Genomic DNA, 15,533 nt, shown 5'->3' with positions numbered 1-15,533 from the left:
GCAAATTTTTCACGGAAGATCCGGCCTCTTATTCGGGTTACGACATATCCTCTATCATGGGAGGCCAGGACATGTTTTGAGAATTTTAAAAAGGATATTTTAGGAGCAGTGGTGCATTCTATTGATGAGCAGGTTCCTTTTGTGATTGAGACGGATGCTTCTGATTTTGCAATTGGGGCTACTCTGAACCAAAATAGAAGACCTGTGGCCTTTTTCTCACGTACTTTGAACAATAGTGAAAAAATACATTCTTCAATAGAGAAAGAGGCATACGCAATAGTAGAAGCATTGTGTAAATGGAGACATTATTTATCGGGGCGACATTTCACGTTGGTAACTGATCAAAAATCTGTGTCCTTTATGTTTGATGTTAAACATTTTGGAAAGATCAAAAATGATAAAATAATGAGATGGAGAATTGAGTTGGCATGTTACCATTTTGACATAGTTTATCGTCCGGGGAAGGATAATGTTGCTGCTGATGCACTGTCGAGGGCTTATTGTTCTGTGATTCACGGAGATACGCTTATTAATCTTCACAATGCCTTATGTCATCCTGGGGTTACGAGGATGATACACTTCGTACGCAGTAATAATTTGCCCTTTTCAGTTGAAGACGTCAAGCGGATGACTTCATCATGTTCTATCTGTGCTCAGTGTAAACCGAATTTCTTTAAGCCTCAACGAGCTCATCCTATAGAGGCTACTTCTCCTTTTGAACGTTTGAGCGTCGATTTTAAGGGGCCTCTTCCTTCAACTACTCAAAACCGATATATTTTTACTGTTGTGGATGAGTTTTCAAGGTTCCCTTTTGCTTTTCCTTGTGCAGATGTATCAGCTGCTACAGTTATCAAATGTCTGACTCAACTTTTTGTCATCTTTGGGATGCCTGCGTATATCCATTCGGATCAGGGAAGTTCTTTTATGTCTTCCCAGTTGAAGGAATACCTTCAGAGTCGGGGAATTTCTACTAGTAGAACTACCCCATATAATCCCCAGGGTAATGGACAGTGCGAACGATACAATGGGGTGATCTGGAAGGCAGTTATGTTGGCTTTGACATCCCGGAACCTTAAGAATACACAGTGGGAAATGGTACTGCCTGATGCCCTGCATTCCATTAGATCATTGCTTTCAACGGCTACTAATGTGACCCCCCATGAAAGGCTCTTTAACTATCCGCGGAGATCTACTACGAGATATTCGGTACCTTCATGGCTTACTATGCAGGGACCTGTGCTGCTTCGACGCCATGTTAGATTGTCAAAATATGATCCTTTAGTGGAGGAGGTGGAGCTGTTGGAGGCAAATTCCCAATATGCTCATATTCGATGGGAAAGAAAGTACCGTTTCAATTAAAGACTTGGCTCCTTGTGGTGGCCAGCCCTCTTCTGAGGATATTAACAACAGTCAAGATTTAGATAATATGGATGCTGTTACAGATACTACGAATGTCTCCAATCCGATTGCAGATAATTATACTTCTATTAGTCAGCCCTTGATGGATGTTTATGACCGTCCCAGTTTACCTTCTGATGGGATTTCTAATCCGGAAACCGTTGAAAATCGGGATATGGATAGCCTTCCTGCTGAAGATGCTTTTGTGCCTTCTGGTGTGGGAGGGCAAGGAATTTCACCAAGGTTAAGAAGGTCGACACGAACAAGATATCCAGTCGACCGATTGAAAATGGACTTTTAAATTGATAGTAATGTTTTAAAATTGTTGAAATATTATATTATATTGTTTTAGTTGAGAGATACTTAATACTTATGTGCAATGTTATTATTTGTTGTTGTTCACTTAGTATTGTGTCATGTAAACAGTTTTACTCTTGTGCAGTTTTAGTTGTAAATAATTAATTTTAAATTGTAAAGGTTATTTAGGTTGGAGTATATTTTAAAAGGAGGGGTGAACGTGGTGATTATTCCTTGTTTAGTAAAAGTATTGTGATTGGTTGTTTGTTAACTGCCTTGGGATATATGTTGTAATCTCATTGGTAGTTGATGTCACATGATGTGTGGTGGCCACCTTAAATTCAGTTCTTTTCCAGCTTTGGTTGGGACTGGATGTGGAAAGATGTGCTGCAGATTTTAAAGTTAATAAAGCCTAGCTTTGGAAGGCAAATCTATTCTTTATTTCACAATCCCCCCAGTGTCAGTAACCATCCCCCCCCAAGTGTCAGTAACAATCCTGCCCAGTGTCAGTAACAATCCCCCCCAGTGTCAGTAACATTCCAACCCAGTGTCAGTAACAATCCCCCCAGTGTCAGTAACAATCCCCCCCAGTGTCAGTAACAAACCCACCCAGCCCAGTGTCAGAAACAATCCACCCGTGTCAGTAACAACAACCCCCAGTGTCAGTAACAATCTCCCCCAGTGTCAGTAACAATCTCCCCCATTGTCAGTAACAATCCGCCCCCAGTGTCAGGATCAATCCCGCCTCCCCAGCCCAGTGTCACAATCTCCCCCCAGTGTCAGTAACAATCCCCCCCAGTGTCAGTAACAATCCGTCCCCCAGTGTCGGTAACAATCCCCCCCAGTGTCAGTAACAATCCCCCCCAGTGTCAGTAACAATCACCCCATGTCAGTAACAATCCCCCCAGTGTCAGTAAAAATCCCCCCCAGTGTCAGTAACAATCCCCCCCAGTGTCAGTAACAATCCCTCCCAGTGTCAGTGACAATTCCCCCCAGTGTCAGTAACAATCCCCCCGTGTCAGTAACAATCCCCCCCCAATGTCAGTAACAATTCCCCCATGTCAGTAACAATACCCCCAGTTTCAGTAACAATCCCCCCCAGTGTCAGTAACAATCCCCCCCAGTGTCTGTAACAATCCCACCCAGTGTCAGTAACAATCCCCCCCAGTTTCAGTAACAATCCCCCCCAGTGTCAGTAACAATCCCGCCGTGTCAGTAACAATCCCCCCCAGTGTCAGTAACAATCCCCCCCAGTGTCAGTAACAATCCCCCCCAGTGTCAGTAACAATCCCCCCAGTGTCAGTAAAAAATCCCCCCGTGTCAGTAACAACCCCCCCCCAGTGTCAGTAACAATCCCTCCCAGTGTCAGTAACCTTCCCCCCCAAGTGTCAGAAACAATCCCGCCCACTGTCAGTAACAATCCCCCCCAGTGTCAGTAACAATCCCTCCGTGTCAGTAACAATCCGCCCCAGTGTCAGTAACAATCCCCCCAGTGTCGGTAACAATCCCCCCCTTGTCAGTAACTATACCCCCAGCGTCAGTAACAATCCCCCCGTGTCAGTAACAATCCTCCTCAGTGGCAGTAACAATCCCAACCAGTGACAGTAACAATCCCCCCCAGTGTCAGTAATAACCGCCCACTGTCAGTAACAATCCCACCCAGCCCAGTGTCAGAAACAATCTCCCCAAGCCCACTGTCAGCAACAATCCCCCCGTGTCAGTAACAACAACCCCCAGTGTCAGTAACAATCCCCCCCAGTGTCAGTAACAATCCCTCCCAGTGTCAGTAACATTCCAACCCAGTGTCAGTAACAATCCCCACAGTGTCAGTAACAACCCCCCCAGTGTCAGTAACAACCCTCCCCGTGTCAGTAACAATCCCACCGCAGTGTCAGTAACAATCTCCCCCAGTATCAGTAACAATCTCCCCCAGTGTCAGTAACAATCCCCCCGTGTCAGTAACAATCCCCCCCAGTGTCAGTAACAATCCCCCCGTGGCAGTAACAATCCCCCCAGTGTCAGTAACAATCCCCCCCTTGTCAGTAACTATAGCCCCAGCGTCAGTAACAATCCCCCCATGTCAGTAACAATCCTCCTCAGTGGCAGTAACAATCCCACCCAGTGTCAGTAACAATCCCCCCCAGTGTCAGTAACAATCCCGCCCAGTGTCAGTAACAATCCCCCCAGTGTCAGTTAGAATCCGCCCCAGTGTCAGTTAGAATCCGCCCCAGTGTCAGTAACAATCCCCCCAGTGTCAGTAACAATCCCACCCAGCCCACTGTCAGAAACAATCTCCCCAAGCCCACTGTCAGTAACAATCCCCCGTGTCAGTAACAACAACCTCCAATGTCAGTAACAATCCCCCCTCCCCAGCACAGTGTCACAATCTCCCCCCAGTGTCAGTAACGATCCCCCCCAGTGTCAGTAACAATCCGTCCCCCAGTGTCAGTAACAATCCCCCCCAGTGTCAGTTACGATCCCCCCAGTGTCAGTAACAATCACCCCATGTCAGTAACTATCCCCTCCGGTGTCAGTAAAAATCCCCCCCAGTGTCAGTAACAATCCCCCCCAGTGTCAGTAACAATCCCTCCCAGTGTCAGTGACAATTCCCCCCAGTGTCAGTAACAATCCCCCCCGTGTCAGTAACAATCCCCCCCAGTGTCAGGAACAATCCCCCCCAGTGTCAGTAACATTCCCCCCCAGTGTCAGTAACAATCCCGCCCAGTGTCAGTAACAATCCCCCCATGTCAGTAACAATCCCCCCACGTCAGTAACAATCCCCCCCACTGTCAGTAACAATCCCCCCCAGTGTCAGTAACAATCCCCCCCGTGTCAGTAACAATCCCCCCGTGTCAGTAACAATCCCGCCCCAGTGTCAGTAATCATCCCCCCAAGTGTCAGTAACAATCCCGCCCACTGTCAGTAACAATCCCCCCAGTGTCAGTAACATTCCAACCCAGTGTCAGTAACAATCCCCGCAGTGTCAGTTACAATCCCCCCCAGTGTCAGTAACAATCCCTCCAGTGTCAGTAACAATTGCACCCAGCCCAGTGTCAGAAACAAACTCCCCAAGCCCACTGTCAGTAACAATCCCCCTGTGTCAGTAACAATCCCCCCCAGTGTCAGTAACAATCCCCCCCAGCGTCAGTAACAACCCTCCCCGTGTCAGTAACAATCCCACCGCAGTTCCAGTAACTATCTCCCCCAGCATCAGTAACAATCTCCCCCAGTGTCAGTAACAATCCCCCCGTGTCAGTAACAATCCTCCCCAGTGTCAGTAACAATCCCCCCGTGTCAGTAATTATCCCCCCCCGTGTCAGTAACTATACCCCCAGCATCAGTAACAATCCCCCCGTGTCAGTAACAATCCTCCTCAGTGGCAGTAACAATCCCACCCAGTGTCAGTAACAATCCCGCCCAGTGTCGGTAACAATCCCCCCCAGTGTCAGTAAAAATCCCCCCCAGTGTCAGTAACAATCCCCCCTAGTGTCAGTAACAATCCCCCCCGTGTCAGTAACAATCCCCCCCAGTGGCAGTAACAATCCCCCAATTTCAGTAACATTCCCCCCCAGTGTCAGTAACAATCCCCCCCCGCAGTGTCAGTAACAATCCCCCCCAGTGTCAGTAACAATGCCCCCCCAGTTTCAGTAAAATCCCCCCCCGTCTCAGTAACAATCCCCCCCAGTGTCAGTAATGATCCCCCCCCCAGTGTCAGGAACAATCACCCCATGTCAGTAACAATCTCCCCCAGTGTCAGTAACAATCGTCTCCAGTGTCAGTAACATACCCCCCCAGTGTTCCGTAACAATCCCCCCCAGTGTCAGTAACAATCCCCCCACCAGAGTCAGTAACAATCCTCCCCAGTGTCAGTAACAACCCTCCCCCCGTGTCAGTAACAATCCCACCGCAGTGTCAGTAACAATCTCCCCCAGTGTCAGTAACAATCTCCCCCAGTGTCAGTAACAATCCCCCCCATGTCAGTAACAACCCCCCCAGTGTCAGTAACAATCCCCCCTGTGGCAGTAACAATCCCCCCAGTGTCAGTAACAATCGCCCCATGTCAGGCACAATACCCCCAGCGTCAGTAACAATCCCGCCCAGTGTCAGTAACAATCCCTCCCATGTCAGTAACAATCCCCCCATGTCAATAACAATCCCCCCCACTGTCAGTAACAATCCCCCCCAGTGTCAGTAACAATCCCCCCCAGTGTCAGTAACACTCCCCCCCAGTGTCAGTAACAATCCCCCCAGTTTCAGTAACAATCCCCCCCAGTGTCAGTCACAATCCCCTGCCAGTGTCAGTAACAATCCCCCCAGTGTCAGTAACAATCCCCCCATGTCAGTAACAATTCCCCCAGTTTCAGTAACAATCCCCCACAGTATCAGTAAAAATCCCCCCCAGTTTTCAGTAACAATCCCCCCAGTGTCAGTAACAATCCCTCCCAGTGTCAGTAATCATCCCCCCAAGTGTCAGTAACAATCCCGCCCACTGTCAGTAACAATCCCCCCAGTGTCAGTAACATTCCAACCCAGTGTCAGTAACAATCCCCCCAGTGTCAGTTACAATCCCCCCCAGTGTCAGTAACAATCCCCCCAGGGTCAGTAACAATTGCACCCAGCCCAGTGTCAGAAACAAACTCCCCAAGCCCACTGTCAGTAACAATCCCCCGTGTCAGTAACAATCACCCCCGTGTCAGTAACAATCCCCCCCAGTGTCAGTAACAACCCTCCCCGTGTCAGTAACAATCCCACCGCAGTTGCAGTAACTATCTCCCCCAGTATCAGTAACAATCTCCCCCAGTGTCAGTAACAATCCCCCCGTGTCAGTAACAATCCTCCCCAGTGTCAGTAACAATCCCCCCGTGTCAGTAATAATCCCCCCGTGTCAGTAACTATAACCCCAGCATCAGTAACAATCCCCCCATGTCAGTAACAATCCTCCTCAGTGGCAGTAACAATCCCCCCCAGTGTCAGTAACAATCCCCCCAGTGTCAGTAACAAACCCCCCCAGTGTCAGTAACAATCCCTCCCAGTGTCAGTAATCATCCCCCCAAGTGTCAGTCACAATCCCGCCCACTGTCAGTATCAATCCCCCCCAGTGTCAGTAACATTCCAACCCAGTGTCAGTAACAATCCCCCCAGTGTCAGTTACAATCCCCCCCAGTGTCAGTACCAATCCCCCCAGTGTCAGTAACAATCGCACCCAGCCCAGTGTCAGATACAAACTCCCCAAGCCCACTGTCAGTAACAATCCCACTGTGTCAGTAACAATCCCCCCCAGTGTCAGTAACAATCCCCCCCAGTGTCAGTAACAACCCTCCCCGTGTCAGTAACAATCCCACTGCAGTGTCAGTAACAATCTCCCCCAGTATCAGAAACAATCTCCCCCAGTGTCAGTAACAATCCCCCCGTATCAGTAACAATCCTCCCCAGTGTCAGTAACAATCCCCCCGTGTCAGTAATAATCCCCCCGTGTCAGTAACTATACCCCCAGCATCAGTAACAATCCCCCCGTGTCAGTAACAATCCTCCTCAGTGGCAGTAACAATCCCACCCAGTGTCAGTAACAATCCCTCCCAGTGTCAGGAACAATCCCCCGCAGTGTCAGTAACAATCCCCCGCATGTCAGTAACAATCCCCCCAGTTTCAGTAACAGTCCCCCCCAGTGTCAGTAACAATCCCCCCGCAGTGTCAGTAACAATCCCCCCCCAGTGTCAGTAACAATCCCCCACCAGTGTCAGTAACAATCCCCCCCGTGTCAGTAACAATCCCCCCCAGTGTCAGTAGCGATCCCCCCTGTGGCAGTAACAATCCCCCCAGTGTCAGTAACAATCCCCCCATGTCAGTAACAATACCCCCAGCGTCAGTAACGATCCCGCCCAGTGTCAGCAACAATCCCGCCCAGTGTCAGTAACAATCCCCCCCACTGTCAGTAACAATCCCCCCCAGTGTCAGTAACAATCCCCCCATGTCAGTAACAATCCCCCCAGTTTCAGTAACAATCCTCCCCAGTGTCAGTAACAATCCCTCCCAGTGTCAGTAACAATCCCCCCAGTGTCAGTAAAAATCTCCCCCAGTGTCAGTAACAATCCCCCCCCAGTCTCAGTAACAATTCCCCCCCAGTGTCAGTAACAATCACTCCCAGTGTCAGTAACAACCCCCCCAGTGTCAGTAAAAATCCCCCCAGTGTCAGTAACAACCCCCCCCAGTGTCAGTAACAATCCCTCCCAGTGTCAGTAATCATCCCCCCCAAGTGTCAGTAACAATCCCGCCCACTGTCAGGAACAATCCCCCCCAGTGTCAGTAACATTCCAACCCAGTGTCAGTAACAATCCCCCCAGTGTCAGTTACAATCCCCCCAGTGTCAGTAACAATCCCCCCAGTGTCAGTAACAATCGCACCCAGCCCAGTGTCAGTAACAAACTCCCCAAGCCCACTGTCAGTAACAACCCCCCGTGTCGGTAACAATCCCCCCCGTGTCAGTAACAATCCCCCCCAGTGTCAGTAACAACCCTCCCCATGTCAGTAACAATACCACTGCAGTGGCAGTAACAATCTCCCCCAGTATCAGTAACAATCTCCCCCAGTGTCAGTAACAATCCCCCCGTGTCAGTAACAATCCTCCCCAGTGTCAGTAACAATCCCCCCGTGTCAGTAATAATCCCCCCATGTCAGTAACTATACCCCCAGCATCAGTAACAATCCACCCGTGTCAGTAACAATCCTCCTCAGTGGCAGTAACAATCCCACCCAGTGTCAGTAACAATCCCCCCCAGTGTCAGTAACAACCCCACCCCAGTGTCAGTAACAATGCTCCCCAGTGTCGGTAACAATCTCCCCCAGTGTCAGTAACAATCCCCCCAGTGTCAGTAACCATCCCCCCCAGTGTCAGTAACCATCCCCCCAGTATCAGTAACAATCCCCCCCCAGTGTCAGTAACAATTCCCCCCAGTGTCTGTAACGATCACTCCCAGTGTCAGTAACAACCCCCCCAGTGTCAGTAACAATCCCCCCTAGCCCAATGTTAGTAACAATCCCCCCCAGTGTCAGTAACGATCCCCCCCAGTATCAGTAACAGTCACCCCATGTCAGTAACAATCTCCCCCAGTGTCAGTAACAATCGCCTCCAGTGTCAGTAACAATCCTCCCCCAGTGTCAGTAACAACCCCCCGCAGTGTCAGTAACAATCCCCCCATCAGAGTCAGTAACAATCCCCCCCAGTGTCAGGAACAATCGCCACACCAGAGTCAGTAACAATACTCCCAGTCTCAGTAACAATCCCCCCAGTGTCAGTAACAATCCCCCCACCAGAGACAGTAACAGTTCCCCCAGTGTCAGTAACAATCCCCCCAGTGTCAGTAACAATCCCCCCATGTCAGTAACAAGCCCCCCCAGTGTCAGTAACAATCCCCCCCAGTGTCAGTAACAATCCCCCCCATGGCAGTAACAATCCCCCCAGTGTCAGAAACAATCCCACCGCAGTTTCAGTAACTATCTCCCCCAGTGTCAGTAACAAACTCCCCCAGTGTCAGTAACATTCCCCCCGTGTCAGTAACAATCCCCCCCCAGTGTCAGTAACAATCCCCCCCAGTGTCAGTAACAATCCCCCCGTGGCAGTAACAGTCCCCCCAGTGTCAGTAACAATCCCCCCCCGTGTCAGCAGCAATAGCCCCAGCGTCAGTAACAATCTCCCCCAGTGTCAGTGACAATCCCCCCCAGTGTCAGTAACAATCCCCCCCAGTGTCAGTAACAATCCACCCATGTCAGTAACAATCCCCCCCCAGTGTCAGTAACAATCCCCCCCCCGTGTCAGTAACAATCCCCCCCCCAGTGTCAGTAACAATCCCCCCCAGTGTCAGTAACGATCCCCCCGCCCAGTGTCAGGAACAATCACCCCATGTCAGTAACAATCTCCCCCAGTGTCAGTAACAATCGTCTCCAGTGTCAGTAACAATCCCCCACAGTTTTCCGTAACAATCCCCCCTAGTGTCAGTAATAATCCCCCCACCAGAGTCAGTAACAATCCTCCCCAGTATCAGTAACAACCCTCCCCCGTGTCAGTAACAATCCCACCGCAGTGTCAGTAACAATCTCCCCCAGTCTCAGTAACAATCTCCCCCAGTGTCAGTAACAATCCCCCCGTGTCAGTAACAACCCCCCCCGGTGTCAGTAACAATCCCCCCTGTGGCAGTAACAATCCCCCCAGTGTCAGTAACAATCCCCCCATGTCAGTAACAATACCCCCAGCGTCAGTAACAATACCCCCAGTGTCAGTAACAATCCCCCCATGTCAGTAACAATCCCCCCAGTTTCAGTAACAATCCCTCCCAGTGTAAGTAACAATCCCTCCCCCAGTGTCAGTAACAATCCCCCCAGTGTCAGGAAAAATCCCCCCAGTGTCAGTTACAATCTCCCCCAGTGTCAGTAACAATCCCCGCCGTGTCAGTAACAACCCCCCCCAGTGTCAGTAGCAATCCCCCCATGTCAGTAACAATCCCCCCAATTTCAGTAACAATCCCCCCCAGTGTCAGTAACAATCCCCCCCCAGTGTCAGTAAAAATCCCCCCAGTGTCAGTAACAAACCCCCCCATTGTCAGTAACAATCCCTCCCAGTGTCAGTAATCATCCCCCCCAAGTGTCAGTAACGATCCTGCCCACTGTCAGTAACAATCCCCCCCCAGTGTCAGTAACATTCCAACCCAGTGTCAGTAACAATCCCCCCAGTGTCAGTTACAATCCCCCCAGTGTCAGCAACAATCCCCCCAGTGTCAGTAACAATCGCACCCACACCAGTGTCAGAAACAAACTCCCGAAGCCCACTGTCAGTAACAATCCCCCCGTGTCAGTAACGATCCCCCCCAGTGTCAGTAACAATCCCCCCCAGTGTCAGTATCATCCCTCCCCGTGTCAATAACAATCCCACCGCAGTGTCAGTAACAATCTCCCCCAGTATCAGTAACAATCTCCCCCAGTGTCATTAACAATCCCCCCGTGACAGTAACAATCCTCCCCAGTGTCAGTAACAATCCCCCCGTGTCAGTAATAATCCCCCCGTGTCAGTAACTATACCCCCAGCATCAGTAACAATCCCCCCGTGTCAGTAACAATCCTCCTCAGTGGCAGTAACAATCCCACCAGTGTCAGTAACAATCTCCCCCAGTGTCAGTAACAATCCCCCCGTGTCAGTAATAATCCCCCCGTGTCAGTAACTATACCCCCAGCATCAGTAACAATCCCCCCGTGTCAGTAACAATCCTCCTCAGTGGCAGTAACAATCCCACCCCATGTCAGTAACAATCTCCCCCAGTGTCAGTAACAATCGTCTCCAGTGTCAGTAACAATCCCCCCCAGTTTTCTGTAACAATCCCCCCCAGTGTCAGTAGCAATCCCCCCAACAGATTCAGTAACAATCCTCCCCAGTGTCAGTAACAACCCTCCCCCGTGTTAGTAACAATCCCACCGCAGTGTCAGTAACAATCTCCCCCAGTGTCAGTAACAATCCCCCCATGTCAGTAACAACCCCCCCCCAGTGTCAGTAAGAATCACCCCTGTGGCAGAAACAATCCCCCCAGTGTCAGTAACAATCCCCCCATGTCAGTAACAATAGCCCCAGCGTCAGTAACAATCCCCCCACTGTCAGTAACAATCCCCCCCAGTGTCAGTAACAATCCCCCCCAGTGTCAGTAACAATCCCCCCATGTCAGTAACAATCCCCCCAGTTTCAGTAACAATCCCCCCAGTGTCAGTAACAATCCCCCCAGTGTCATTAACAGTCCCCCCAGTGTCAGTAAAAATCCCCCCAGTGTCAGTAACAAACCCCCCCATTGTCAGTAACAATCCCTCCCAGTGTCAGTAATCATCCCCCACAAGTATCAGTAACAATCCCGCCCACTGTCAGTAACATTCCCCCGCAGTGTCAGTAAAATTCCAACCCAGTGTCAGTAACAATCCCCCCAGTGTCAGTTACAATCCCCCCAGTGTCAGTAACAATCCCCCCAGTGTCAGTAACAATCGCACCCAGCCCAGTGTCAGTAACCAGCTCCCCAAGCCCACTGTCAGTAACAATCCCCCCGTGTCAGTAACAATCCCCCCCAGTGTCAGTAACAACCCTCCCCATGTCAGTAACAATCCCACTGCAGTGGCAGTAACAATCTCCCCCAGTATCAGTAACAATCTCCCCCAGTGTCAGTAACAATCCCCCCATGTCAGTAACAATCCTCCCCAGTGTCAGTAACAATCCCCCCGTGTCAGTAATAATCCCCCCGTGTCAGTAACTATACCCCCAGCATCAGTAACAATCCACCCGTGTCAGTAACAATCCTCCTCAGTGGCAGTAACAATCCCAACCAGTGTCAGTAACAATCCCCCCCAGTGTCAGTAACAACCACACCCCAGTGTCAGTAACAATCCTCCCCAGTGTCGGTAACAATCTCCCCCAGTGTCAGTAACAATCCCCCCAGTGTCAGTAACCATCGCCCCCAGTGTCAGTAACCATCCCCCCCAGTGTCAGTAACAATCCCCCCCAGTGTCAGTAACAATTCCCCCCCAGTGTCAGTAACGATCACTCCCAGTGTCAGTAACAACCCCCCCCAGTGTCAGTAACAATCCCCCCAGGTGTGAGTAACAAACCCCCTAGCCCAATGTTAGTAACAATCCCCCCAGTGTCAGTAATAATCCCCCCCAGTATCAGTAACAGTCACCCCATGTCAGTAACAATCTCCCCCAGTGTCAGTAACAATCGCCTCCAGTGTCAGTAACAATCCCCCCCCAGTGTCAGTAACAACCCCCCGCAGTGTCAGTAACAATCCCCCCATCAGAGTCAGTAACAATCCACCCCAGTGTCAGTAACAATCCCCCCAGTGTCAGTAACAATCCCCCCATGTCAGTAACAACCCCCCCAGTGTCAGTAACAATCCCCCCCAGTGTCAGTAACAATCCCCCCCCATGGCAGTAACAATCCCCCCCGTGTCAGCAACAATACCCCCAGCTTCAGTAACAATCCCCCCCAGTGTCAGTGACAATCCCCCCCAGTGTCAGTAACAATCCCCCCCAGTGTCAGTAACAATCCCCCCCAGTGTCAGTAACAATCCACCCATGTCAGTAACAATCCCCCCGTTTCAGTAACAATCTCCCCCATGTCAGTCACAAACCCCCCCTTGTCAGTAAGAATCCCTCCCAGTGTCAGTAACAATCCCCCCGCATGTCAGTAACAATCCCCCCAGTTTCAGTAACAATCGCTCCACCAGAGTCAGTAACAATCCCCCCCAGTGTCAGTAACAATCCCCTCGTGTCAGTAACAATCCGCCCCAGTGCCAGTAACAGTCCCCCCCGTGGCAGTAACAATCCCCCCAGTGTCAGTAACAATACCCCCGTGTCAGTAACAATACCCCCAGCATCAGTAACAATCCCCCCGTGTCAGTAACAATCCTCAGTGGCAGTAACAATCCTACCCAGTGTCAGTAACAATCCCCCCCAGTGTCAGTAACAATCCCCCCAGTGTCAGTAACAATCCCCCCCAGTGTCAGTAACAATCCCCCCCAGTGTCAGTAACAATCCCCCACAGTGTCAGTTACAATCCCCCGCATGTCAGTAACAATCCCCCCAGTTTCAGTAACAATCGCTCCACCAGAGTCAGTAACAATCCCCCCCAGTGTCAGTAACAATCCCCCCAGTGTCAGTAACAATCCCCCCCAGTGGCAGTAACAGTCCCCCCACCAGAGTCAGTAAAAATCCCCCCAGTGTCAGTAACAATCCCCCCCAGTGTCAGTAACAATCCCCCCATGTCAGTAACAATCCCCCCCAGTGTCAGTAACACACCCCCCAGTGTCAGTAACCACCCTCCCCGTGTCAGTAACAATCCCACCGCAGTTTCAGTAACTATCTCCCCCAGTGTCAGTAACAATCTCCCCCAGTGTCAGTAACAATCCCCCCATGTCAGTAACAATCCCCCCCAGAGTCAGTAACAATCCCCCCCGTGGCAGTAACAATCCCCCCAGTGTCAGTAACAATCCCTCCGTGTCAGCAACAATACCCGCAACGTCAGTAACAATCTCCCCCAGTGTCAGTAACAATCCCCCCCATGTCATAACAAACCCCCCCGTGTCAGTAAGAAACCCACCCAGTGTCAGTAAAAATCCCCCCCGTGTCAGTAACAATCCCCCCAGTGTCAGTTACATTCCAACCCAGTGTCAGTAACAATCCCCCCAGTGTCAGTAACAATCCCCCCCAGTGTCAGTAATAATCCCCCCAGTGTCAGTAACAATCGCACCCAGCCCAGTGTCAGTAACAAACTCCCCAAGCCCACTGTCAGTAACAACCCCCCCGTGTCAGTAACAATCCCCCCGTGTCAGTAACAATCCCCCCCAGTGTCAGTAACAACCCTCCCCATGTCAGTAACAATACCACTGCAGTGGCAGTAACAATCTCCCCCAGTATCAGTAACAATCTCCCCCAGTGTCAGTAACAATCCCCCCGTGTCAGTAACAATCCTCCCCAGTGTCAGTAACAATCCCCCCGTGTCAGTAATAATCCCCCCATGTCAGTAACTATACCCCCAGCATCAGTAACAATCCACCCGTGTCAGTTACAATCCTCCTCAGTGGCAGTAACAATCCCACCCAGTGTCAGTAACAATCCCCCCCAGTGTCAGTAACAACCCCACCCCAGTGTCAGTAACAATGCTCCCCAGTGTCGGTAACAATCTCCCCCAGTGTCAGTAACAATCCCCCCAGTGTCAGTAACCATCCCCCCCAGTGTCAGTAACCATCCCCCCCAGTGTCAGTAACAATCCCCCCCCAGTGTCAGTAACAATTCCCCCCCAGTGTCTGTAACGATCATTCCAGTGTCAGTAACAACCCCCCCAGTGTCAGTAACAATCCCCCCCAGGTGTGAGTAACAAACCCCCTAGCCCAATGTTAGTAACAATCCCCCCCAGTGTCAGTAACGATCCCCCCCAGTATCAGTAACAGTCACCCCATGTCAGTAACAATCTCCCCCAGTGTCAGTAACAATCGCCTCCAGTGTCAGTAACAATCCTCCCCCAGTGTCAGTAACAACCCCCCGCAGTGTCAGTAACAATCCCCCCATCAGAGTCAGTAACAATCCCCCCCAGTGTCAGGAACAATCGCCACACCAGAGTCAGTAACAATACTCCCAGTCTCAGTAACAATCCCCCCAGTGTCAGTAACAATCCCCCCACCAGAGACAGTAACAGTCCCCCCAGTGTCAGTAACAATCCCCCCAGTGTCAGTAACAATCCCCCCATGTCAGTAACAACCCCCCCCAGTGTCAGTAACAATCCCCCCCAGTGTCAGTAACAATCCCCCCCATGGCAGTAACAATCCCCCCAGTGTCAGAAACAATCCCACCGCAGTTTCAGTAACTATCTCCCCCAGTGTCAGTAACAAACTCCCCCAGTGTTAGTAACATTCCCCCCGTGTCAGTAACAATCCCCCCCAGTGTCAGTAACAATCCCCCCCAGTGTCAGTAACAATCCCCCCGTGGCAGTAACAGTCCCCCAGTGTCAGTAACAATCCCCCCCCCGTGTCAGCAACAATAGCCCCAGCGTCAGTAACAATCTCCCCCAGTGTCAGTGACAATCCCCCCCAGTGTCAGTAACAATCCCCCCCAGTGTCAGTAACAATCCACCCATGTCAGTAACAATCCCCCCCCAGTGTCAGTAACAATCCCCCCCCCCAGTGTCAGTAACAATCCAACCCCCCAGTGTCAGTAACAATCCCCCCCAGTGTCAGTAACGATCCCCCCGCCCAGTGTCAGGAACAATCACCCCATGTCAGTAACAATCTCCCCCAGTGTCAGTAACAATCGTCTCCAGTGTC

The sequence above is a fragment of the Somniosus microcephalus genome, chromosome 9, assembly GCF_052327205.1.
Source record: "Somniosus microcephalus isolate GS21.2 chromosome 9, FLI_Smic_1.0, whole genome shotgun sequence".
NCBI classification, from domain to species: Eukaryota; Metazoa; Chordata; class Chondrichthyes; order Squaliformes; family Somniosidae; genus Somniosus; species Somniosus microcephalus.
Note: the sequence above shows the minus strand (reverse complement) of the source record.